This window comes from Mus pahari, chromosome 18 (genome assembly GCF_900095145.1).
Source record: "Mus pahari chromosome 18, PAHARI_EIJ_v1.1, whole genome shotgun sequence".
In the NCBI taxonomy this organism is placed as follows: domain Eukaryota; kingdom Metazoa; phylum Chordata; class Mammalia; order Rodentia; family Muridae; genus Mus; species Mus pahari.
In genome coordinates this window covers 21400105-21411047 of record NC_034607.1, presented here as the reverse complement: position 1 = coordinate 21411047, position 10943 = coordinate 21400105, and the positions used below count along the sequence as shown (strand labels likewise).

The 10943-nt window shown below is 40.3% G+C and overlaps 1 protein-coding gene across 1 annotated transcript in view; it reads left to right on the top strand.

Annotated features, from left to right (window-relative positions):
- The first annotated feature begins 6424 nt into the window (after positions 1 to 6424).
- LOC110335818 (sulfotransferase 1C1) overlaps positions 6425 to 10943 on the top strand; it is a 29421-nt gene continuing 24902 nt past the window's right edge. Inside the window, exon 1 of the mRNA XM_021218191.1 lies at positions 6425 to 6545. The gene's annotated coding sequence lies outside the window, so the exon portion shown is untranslated. The remainder of the gene's footprint in view (positions 6546 to 10943) is intronic.

Sequence of the window (10943 nt, the reverse complement as noted above, 5' to 3'; positions counted from 1 at the left end):
AAAATAATAATAATAAAAAAAAAAGATGTACATATAGCTAGTTTCACTTTAAATTTCCTTAGCTGGTAGATGCTTTGTTCATGTCTACCTGTCACATTGTACTAGTTCTCTCTCTAAAGAGGTAGTGCATAATCTATATGCCACAACTCCAAAAGACCACCAGAGAAAATAGTTATTTACATTATGATTCTTAAAAAAAAGCAAAATTACAGATATGAAATAGCAACAAGAATAATTTTATGGTTGGAGTCACTCCATAATGAACTGTATTAAAGGGTCACAGAATGAGGAAGGTTGAGAACCACTGTTCTAAAGACATTGCTTTAACATAATGACCTCTTAAAGGCCATGTTTGCAAACACAGTCATGGTCTGAGGTACAAGATGTTAGGATCTAAACATATAAGTAAGCCATGACCCTAAGGAATAAATTTCACATAATAAGATCACATCTGACTTGGGATGGTTAGGGCCAAAGAAAATGGCTTCTAAGACTACACTTCAACCTGAGGTTTCTCTTCATCTTGGGAAAAAGTGTCACGTCTGAGTTTAGCAGGTTTGTTTGTTTTTTGTTTTGTTTTTTTGTTTTTTGTTTTCCTGCTCAACCTGACAATTGAGATTGAGAGCTGAAAGTGAAAAAACCCTCCCACTACTCTCTCTATCCCACTACCCTCCCAGGAGCCAATGCCCATTTTTTTCTGCTTGATCTATAGATGATGCAGCCTATCTTGGAGCCCTACCTATAGAGCTACTCAGAAAAGCCTGTGTCTCCAACGTGAGTGTCCAGTTGGCCAAAGCCAATTGTTTCCCATCTGGCTCTGAATTCTTGTTTCAAAGTGCTTTTTGCCAAGCTAACCACCCTGAGATAACTCTATCCCATTCACACCCCTAGGTCCCATGGTGCTCTTCTCTCACATATGCTCTGTGATGCTCAAACCAAACCACCACAGCTAATAAGCAATGCACAGGCAAGGCTCACTTCCTCATGTCAGAACCTTCTGTTTTCGTAGGAAATCCTAGTGAGGTACTCAAGACAGAGCGTCAGATTTGCTGAGTACTGGGATGCTACCTCTGTTTACGATTGCTCTGATTTTTATTATTTGTTTGGTTCCTTATACGCACTTATCTATAATTATAGTCATGCTGCTTTCTGAGAAGTTCCTTTTACTCAATTGGATTTTTTTTCTCTTTTCCCTTAGTTGGGAATAAGGAAGTCAGTGAGAGGTTACACCTAGCTTTCTTCCTTATACCCATTTATCACAGGCTCTGATCCTGTTCTACCTTGTTATGAGCTGGTAAACAATTCCTTAATCCTCTTGTGGCTGCACACGAGACAGCTTATCATCACAAGTGAAGAAATCCTATTAGTCCCCAAACAACAGAGCCTCGGAGTCTGGCTTACTCTGGAAACATTTCCCATCATGAGAAAAAAGCAAGTAATCCCTGCAGGTGTCCTAGAAGTAAGACAATCAACCTCAACAGGTGTTTGCACTGAAAAGAAGTCAACAGGCAAGGCACATGTGAACTGAGATTTATTCATTGCTCATGGACAATGCCAATCTGTAATAATGTTAAATAATATTAGTCATTGCACATGTTCCCATAGTCCTTGCCAAAACATTAAATGCAGAGCACACCTATGAAGCAAATGTCTTCTGAGCATTGATCATTGAGAAAAATGCTAAGCAATTATTTGCCTACAGAAGAGTTTCTGAGCTGATCTCACCGTTGCATTTCTGCCTCTTAACTAACCAGTACCCCCAGAGCTCCCTGGGACTAAACTACCAATCAAAGAAAACACATGATGGGGCATGGCTTTAGATGCATATGTAGCAGAGGATGGCCTAGTCGGTCCTTAGTGGGAGGAGAGACCCTTTGATCTATGAAAGTTCTATTCCCCAGTATAGGGGAATGTCAGGGCCAGGAAGCAGGGGGAGGGGGAGGAGATAAGGGATTTTTCAGAGGGGAAACTAGGAAAGGAGATAACAATTGAAATTGAAATAAAGAAAGTATCTAATTAAAAAATGGGAAAAAATTAACTCTCTTGAAGCACTCAATGTACTCAGAGTATTCTATGTAGTAGAAAGCAAAGCACTGATTTTAAGCGTAGAATCTAAAGTTTTCAATGAAGTCCCTTTGATTTAGAACAAAGCCCAAATTATCTCCAAGTTTCCCAGACTTGCCTTTCTAATCTCATCCTGTGTCATGAGCCCCTTATGACTGCTCACATTCAGGTTTCCTGTGAAGCCAACTTAAGCTCCAGCACTGGGGTTTAGAATCTCCTGCTCATTCTGCCTGCACACCCTTTGCCACAACATTCACCATCATGACATCTCAATTCTCAGAGAGTTTCTCTGACTTCTTAACCATCAACCCAGCATTCCCATTACTCATTGACTCCCTATTTTCTTTGCACAGCATAGCACCTGTTACAGTCTTCTGTATTGTTACCTGAATCTTTGCACTGGAGTCAAAACCTCTCATCAGGACACCAATACTCATACCATGGCTAGCACATAGAAAGTATTCATTCATTATTACATACATTGATATAGGGAGGTCACATGGACAGGAAGCTGTTATGAAGATCTCATGTCTATGGCATTTGTCTAAAACTGAATTGCCCTATAGTTTTGTACTATGAATAATTGCCATCTGTAGGCATAATTTTTTAGGCATAAATTTTTTGCAGCTTATTTTAATAAGGGTTAAAGGTTTAATAAGAGTTAAAGGGTTAAAGGGTTGCCTACCACCTACCAGAGAGAGTGGAAGAGAAAAGTTATTAGGACATGGGGGAAGTGGACCTGTTTAACAATAGTTCTTTGGGGATGAGCCCAATCTTTTTTGTCAGCAGTTCAAATCAGCAGCTGCAGTCCATTCCTCTCAGCAGGTAGATGCCACATGCCAAACCAGCAGTTGTAGTTCAATCCTGAGGAAACTATGAGGCTCACCAACTGGCCTGAGGCCACTGAAGCAGCAAGAAGCCTCAGGAACTTTGCCTAGTTTCTCTCAATGGCTGTGTTACCATAAGGGGAGCTCAACGATGCTATGTAAGGCAAACCAATACATGTGTGTCTTTAGCAAAGAATAGCAAGGAAGAAAGAAATCAAACCCATGCTCCAGTCTCCACTATCTGTGGGGTCATATATATATATGCTCCTTCGTCACACATCCTTTCACATGTCTCTTATAGCAAAACATCCTTTCACCTGTGTCTGCTTCAGGAAAACATTCTTTCATGTGTCTGCCTTAGAAAAACATACATTTATCTGTGTACCCCAGGAAAACGTCATTTGACATTAACTGACTTTCCAAAGAAACTAGAAGTTTCCATTCAGCCATCCTCTCTACTTCACAGACCTCACAAGCTGCTCTTTTTTTCTTTTCTTTTTTTTTTTTTTTTCAAATGTGTCCAGATGAGAATGGGACCATAGCCTACTCTGGGTTTTTCCTTCTCAGAATTCATTCTACTCCCTCTTGGTAAGTCCAGTGAGAAGTTCTGGGGCATTTGTACATGAACAGTAGAACTCACAAATAAGGCAACTCTTAAATCACATTTTGTAATAACAAGTGTTCATCCATATTAACAGTGTCAATGAACATCCAGAATAGTTTGAAGAAATAGCCAATAAAGAGAAAATATACCATTTTTTTTCAACTCTCCCCTTAGGATAAATGCAGTCTTGGGGTCAACTGAGATCAGACACGAGTATTCAGAGTCTTGATGCTTTAAACAGGTATTTTTAGAAGGTATTTGACTTTCAAAAATGTTTAAATATAACTTGGTAGGTTCTAAGATTAGTTTAGCATGTAAAATTTTGAAATGTAGCTCATTTAAATAATTATTTTAACTAGTCTAATTTTGTTTTACCCAATGGATCAAGGATATCAAATTTTTTTAATATTCAACATAAAATATAAAGATGTTTAGATCTGTAATATTACAGAAACAACAATAGTGGCTAAGAAACTTTGGGCCTCAAATGTTTTATTTTCTGACCCTGAGCCAGCAGCCCAACTCCAAGTGGGGTTTTGAAGTTTTCATCCCCTTACCTAAAAATTCTTTTACTTTAAAAATTAAGACACATAGTGGGCAGACTTTGTTAAAAAAAAACTTTTAAATTATAGTAAGATGATTAAGTACCCAGAAATCTGTCTCAGTGTAGATCAGGCTTTAGCGAGTATTATGGGATTATCATTTAGCTTATGCAGTAGTTTGAATATGCTTGGCCCAGGGAGTGGCATTATTAGGAGGTATGATCTTGTTGGAAGAAGTTTGTTACTCTGGAAAGGGTTTTGAGACCCTCCTCCTAGCCACATGGGATTCAGTTTTACCCGAGTTGCCTTTGGAACAGGAGATAGAACTATCACCCTCCTCTAAGCCCATGCCTGCCTGGACACTGCCATGCTTCCTGCTATAACGACAATGGACTGAACCTCTGAACCTGTAAGCAACCCCAATGAAATGTCCTTTATAAGAATTGCCTTGGTCATGTTGTCTCTTCCCAGCAATGAAACCCAAACTATGACAGCTTATTTCATTGGAAAAGTCTTTGAATGGTAGTTACAATAAAAATCAAGAAGACCAACATGGAAAATCTAATTTTTAAAATTTTATGTGATTTAAACTGAAAATGGAACATCAACATAGTACTAGTATAAATGTAGATATAGCCTACAGGATGCATATAAAAACAGTGGGTTTAGAAAATAAACTACACAGTGACCAAGCCCGCTTCAGTCAGTCAACAGGTTCTCCAGCACTGGGGTGAGGATTGAAAAGAAAGATACAATTAGACAATGCTGCAACATGACTTGGGAGACTGAAGGCACGTTTAATTTTTTCCAATCCACCTTTACACCATTTTAATTACATGCAAGTATTAAGGGCAAGCAGTACAATAAGGACCCAGCAAGGCAATGAGCAAAGTCCCATGAGTACTCCCATGACAGTTGTTTCTAAGGGCTTGTCAGAATGACCAAAATACCTGAGCCCACTTCCTTGTCCGAACCACAATCTTGCCTGAAGCCTACTTCTTTTGTTCCACCCTAAGATTAAAATTCCTGCCTTAATCTTCTTCCCCATTAGAGCCTAAAGTTAGATTCTTGATGAACTTACTACCTTATCATGCCCTCATGTCAGATTCTTGCCAAGTGACCCTCCAAAAGGCTCTCTACAACACTGGACCGCCAATGGCACTGTCTGCAATAATCTGTAAGCAGCTATACCTGAGGAGGGACTTCTAAGGTGTGTATGTGCATATCTCATTAAAATGATAGCCCATTATTCCATCCTCATAATTCTAGGTGTATCATATTACTTGAAGTTACAAATCTTTGAGAGATGACAGGTTCCTTTAGATTAACTCTTTTCAAAGGGGGAGAGTGGTATGTCTACAGTTTTATAATTTTCCAAACACAATTCTCAGCCCCCCCAAAAAAAAGTAATAGTTTATTCTCTAGTAAAATAAGAGTGGCTATAGCCCTGGAACACAGAATCAGGCTATCTTGAGTTACATGTTTCAATGAAGTAGAGTTTTCCAAAAGTTTTATGTGACAGAAACAACAAAGATGGAAATCAATGTACTTTTCAAAAACATCAATGGAAACTTTAGTTAGATGCTACACAAAGGGAGGAAACCCCTGCTGTAGACCTGAGATGCTGTCTGATGGCATTCTTAGCAATTTGGTTCGTGGAAGTTGGGTGTTTTTTTACATTAATACATCTTAAAGGTCTTTACTTGTTACTCACAGGATATAAGGTATAACATATTAGGTGGGCAAGGAATGCCTATTTAAGGGGCCCACTAACCTGCACCATTCCAACCTCACCATCATCACTGAAGTCCTAAGCAGTGAATTAGCTTTGCAAAGATTTAGTAGAAAGTGTGGCTTCTAAATGTCATGACACAAGACAACTCAGATACAAAACTTCTGATTTAAAAAAATCATGTTATAATGCAGAGCCCTGTTATCTCTATATGCCTTCCTTTCATTCCTTTCATTCAGTGTTCTAAATTTTGTGGAGGACGCTTCCCTGCTTCTTTCACATATTATTTCAAATCCTAAGAGGGACAGTTGTGATATTTTTCCCTTCTTAAGGTTAGTGTTTTACCAAGAGAACAAGGTGGAGCCCAAAGCTAATTAGTCCATTTTCAAGGGCCTCCATGCCTGTTAATATCTGAACTCACTGCCTAACAAGGAACATAACTCTGTCTCCAAGGGCATGCGGAGCTCTCAGACAGTCTGGTGATACTCATATAAAGGCAGGCTCACCCTTGTTTCCTTCTTTACCTGTGCATTGCTCTGCAAAACTGGTCCCTGTGTAGCCTGATCTGTGGCCCGCCCTAAGCAGGCTCTTATATTTAGGGGTGGAGAGAACAGGATTAAAGAAGAAACTCCCCACAGGCTTTGCCTGCAGTTGGCATGCATCCGGCAGAACTCAAGAGCTATCCTGGAAGAACAGTCTAAAGACAGTGAAGTCATCAACGGTCAACAAACAGGAAACACAGGCCAAGGTAGAGAGCGGGCCTCACCTGAAATCCTGTGAGTATTACTGTCTTCCTGGGTTACCCTTGAGAACAGACAGGCGGTCAGGAAGGAGGGGAAGGGGTGATCACTGTATCTAGCAGAGAAGAGAGTACTACATTTCCCATGATGGAGAAAAGTGTTTTGCCTCTAGCCCCAAATTTCACAAGTTCTGAGTTCCATTGGTCTTTTTTGTTAGATTTAATGACAAGGCTTAGCTGAAGGACTTGCAGAAATCCCCCTGATCAAGAACTGTCAAGTACTTTCTTCCCTGAAGGAAGACACCAAAGTTAAATGTATCTGCCATAAAGCAGGGCCAAGATCTCCTCAGTGGGTAATACAGGCACTGTCTGCATTCTGTCTTAGGAGCTACCATGTGCTAGCTGTTCTGAAAGGAACCAACATGTGGCCTGACTTTGGAAGCTCAGGCAGGCTGACGGCAGAGTCCAGGTTGAGCCACAACATTCTGTTATTTCTTCTCCTAGAGAAAGGGTAGCTTCCTTCTTGCTCTTCTCAGGAAGAAGTCAGGCCTTTGCTGCAGACCTTTGCATTTGACTGCCTGGTTTCCCAGGAGAGTTTTCACAGCTCTTTCCCAAGGGTGGTATGAATACAGGTACCTAGGGATCTCTCAGAGTGCTGAAGCCTTGAAAGGTGACAATGTTCCAAGAACACAAGAGAAACTGAAAGGTATCTTCCAGAAGTATCCAGAACTCAGACTCCCTAAGAGCATCCTCCTTCAAGTCAGAAACTGGGTGATCTACTAAAATCACCATTAGGTGTTAGAGACACAAAGGAATTTTCTTATGGAGACAGGACTTAATTGCCTGACACGATTGAGTTCATGAGTCTTCCTGTGATCTCCTGGCAGCCTCAGAGCTGAACACTGCCCATCCCTGGGACTTGATAATAAAAGTGAAGAGAATAGTCCATGATTGCCTTGAAATACCCCACTGGGTCACAGCAAAGAGGCTTTTTGGTTTTTCACCCTGGCATGGGGCTGCTCAGAAGAGAACAAGGACACAGTAAATAGATTAAGATGCAAGAGCATCTATGACCTGATGGGAAGCATTCACAGACCCACAAGAAGATGATTTGGAGCCAGCCATCTGCAGGAGTTCCTGAAGTCAGAACTGCCAGAGTGGCTCCAGCTCCAGGGTGGATCTAGGGATCCTGAAACTCCCAGGTAGTCAAGGATGAACCCCTCATTCTCTAAGAGCACAAGAGAGCTGGCTCAGTACCAGTGTTATTTTCCCACAGAGAATTCACAGGCCAGGCTATGTCTGTAGTAATCAATGCAGGCTAAGCAGGGCTAGGCAGGGAGCAAGCTAGAACTCAAGGCAGAAAAAGATGCCTCTAAATGACATGGGTGGATATACGAAGTGAGTCACTTAACAGCTATAGCAGGAAGCAGGCCTCCATTAGATGGTATCACTGCACTAGCATTGCCAAGCTTTTCAGACATAGTTCTAGTGGCCAAAAGCCAGAAACAAGTTTAATCATAGAATTTAATTCAAGTTTTCTTAAGTATTGCTGTTTTTCTGTCTTTTTTTTTCCTAAAGTGAATATGTTCACATTCGCTATCAGTTTCAGAGTTTATTTCTCTAAGAATATGTGATTTGTTTTCTGTCTTAGTATAAGAACTTGAAAAGAAAATTAAAAACCTTAACACATATATCCTGGATAGTCCTTCCTGCCCATTTACAAAATACATGGATTTTACTTAAGCCACAAATAAGAGTTTAAGGAACTCTCAGGTCATATAGCAAAGCAGAACTTGAAAAGTCCTCCCACAACAAACACTAGGAAATTGGATATGTGTAGCAAACATCCTGTTAACCCAGAACTGCGTGTGAAGGCAAAGGACACTTCTGGGGAACTCAGCAATGAGTTTAACAGGCTGAACAGCTACTCCATGGCAAAATGCCTAAAACTCCAGCTGGAGCTACATTTGTAGTGTTTTAAAATTATAATGTAATTATATCATCTCCTCCTTCTTTTTTCTCCTTCCAATCCCTCCCATGGCCTCTTTTACTTTAGTTGCTGTTACACACACACACACACACACACACACACTCCTAAATGTATAAAAACAATCAGTCCAGTTACTTGTATGATGTTACTTGTGTATATGTTTTCATGTTGACCACTTGTATTGAAAAATCCTCTGGGGGATGGGAGGAGGATCTTTTCCCTAGGGAAGAAAAATTTTCCCACTCAGGGTTTTAATGCCATGAATGTCAACACAGGAAAGCCTTGCGTACTGGGAACTGGAAATAAATGGCCAGGTTCAAGCATGGATTCTTGGAAGGATTCTGGAGAAAAGTGGTTCCCTTGGAGTTGGAGAGATGGCTCTGTGGTTAAGAGCCTCACAACCATTCGTAACTCCAGCCCAAGAGCATTCAGCACCCGATTCTGGCCTCCTCGGTCACTGAGCAAGCACATGTACAGATATGCATATACTTCTACCATTACCTAATTTTTGATTCCCCTGTGAGCAAAAATGGAGACTCAGACGTAGATGATGTAGATGTAGTGGTTCTTGTAGGCAAGGACTGCACATCAGAGCAAGTCATGCAGCTCATCTGTCCCAGCAACCTCAAAGATAGCAGTTAGCCTTGAGAGTGAACTGCAAGTTAGCAATATCCTGAATCTGCATCTCATGTCCTGAGCTACCCTGGAAACACAAGCCGTCAACAAAGTTGTAGTTCTATCTCTTATAGAAATGAACTTACTATCTTAAACCCTACTCATTGGGGAAAGGAAATGTATTAGAGTCCTAAAGCTTCCTAAAAGAGCCCAATTAGTGGTGAATACATATAATCTCAGGCTTTAGGAAGCCAAGCCCTAAGACGTAACACAGAGGGATTGCATGTTTGAGGCTAGCAGGCTGGTCAATGAATCCAGGTCTATTTACATGGCTTGTCACTGTCTCCAAACAAGACAAAATACCCCAAGGACTTCAGATAATAAGATAAGAGTATGGCATATATTGATAGTTATATTTAAAAATATAGAATGGTCTTAACCCAAAAATATGGTTAAGTATGTGGAAGAACAGGTATCATGAGGTAGACATTGATAATATAGAAATATTTCTTTAGGTTGTATAAAATACTTCTTAAAAACATCTCCAATGATGCTTTGTGGAACTAGCCAAACTGGCTGTTTGGCACTAGACAGTAGTTGATGTATACTTTCCTGTGGAAGACCACCTCTCCCAACCCCAGCTTTCCTATAGTTCTTTATGTAAGGTTAAGGCTGTTGCATGAAATACTAAAAAGCATCCCACGCTACCACCGGCATGGCACCAGTAAACAGGCCGGCCTGTTCTTAGCAGACTCTCGGAATCAGAGCTCAGAAATCTCTCTGCCCGGCTTGCCAAGTTCTCATGGCTAGCTGTTGCCACGCATGCCCCATGCTTCCAAATTCCCGTGGCTGGTTGGGGTGCCCTGTCACCTACCTTCCTCTGAAACCCAGTTGAGGTGCCATGTTAAACAAAACATCACATAATCTTAGTTTAGCATCAACAGGTAAGACAATCGCTGGGAGCTGAAACTAGCATCCTAATTTTGTAAGCTATTTTAAGTTATAAATCCTCTAATGGCAGATTACGGTAGATCTGCCACCTAAACTGGGGGCCTCTGGTTTCCTACATCATGTCTCCACACTATCGCCCATTCAAAAGGAAGTCTTCTTTCTCCTGCATCCCCTCTTCCTCTCCCTGACCCGGAAGTCCTGCCTACCCCTTTCTCAGTGATTGGTCCCTTAAAATCTTTATTCATTGGGGGAAGTTACTGCCACATAAGGCTTCATGGATTTTTCCTCCATCCAGTAGTTTGGGCAGTAACGTTGGTGAAACTTTTTGATATTAATAGATATACACATATATACTCTGATATTAGTAGAAGACACAATCTCACAGCAATCTCACTGATCCTCTGGATCTTACAATCTTTCTGTCCTCCCTTTTGAAATATTCCCAGAGCATTAAGCATGGTAGTATTTTGTAGATGTATCAGTCAGAATGAGATTCCACAACTCTGCATTTTTACTGGTTGTTTTTTTGTTGTTGTTGTTTTTTGTTTTTGTGGATCTCTGTTTTTTTACATAAGAAGTTGATGAGAATTGAAGACTAAACTCATCTGTAGGTATAAAAACTTGCTCAAGTTCTAATATGTGGTCAAATTTGGAGAAAGTTCCATGAGCTCATGAGAATATAGTATATTCTTTAGTGTTTGGATAGAATATTCTGTAGGTATCTGTTAGTTCCATTTGATTTATAATTTCTTTTAACTCAATATTTTTCTGTTTAAGTTTTGTTCATATGCTTTGTCTGTTGGTCAGAGTGAGGAATTGAAATCATACACTATAACAGTGTTGCTATCATGGTTTCTTTTTTTTTTTTTTTTTTTTTTT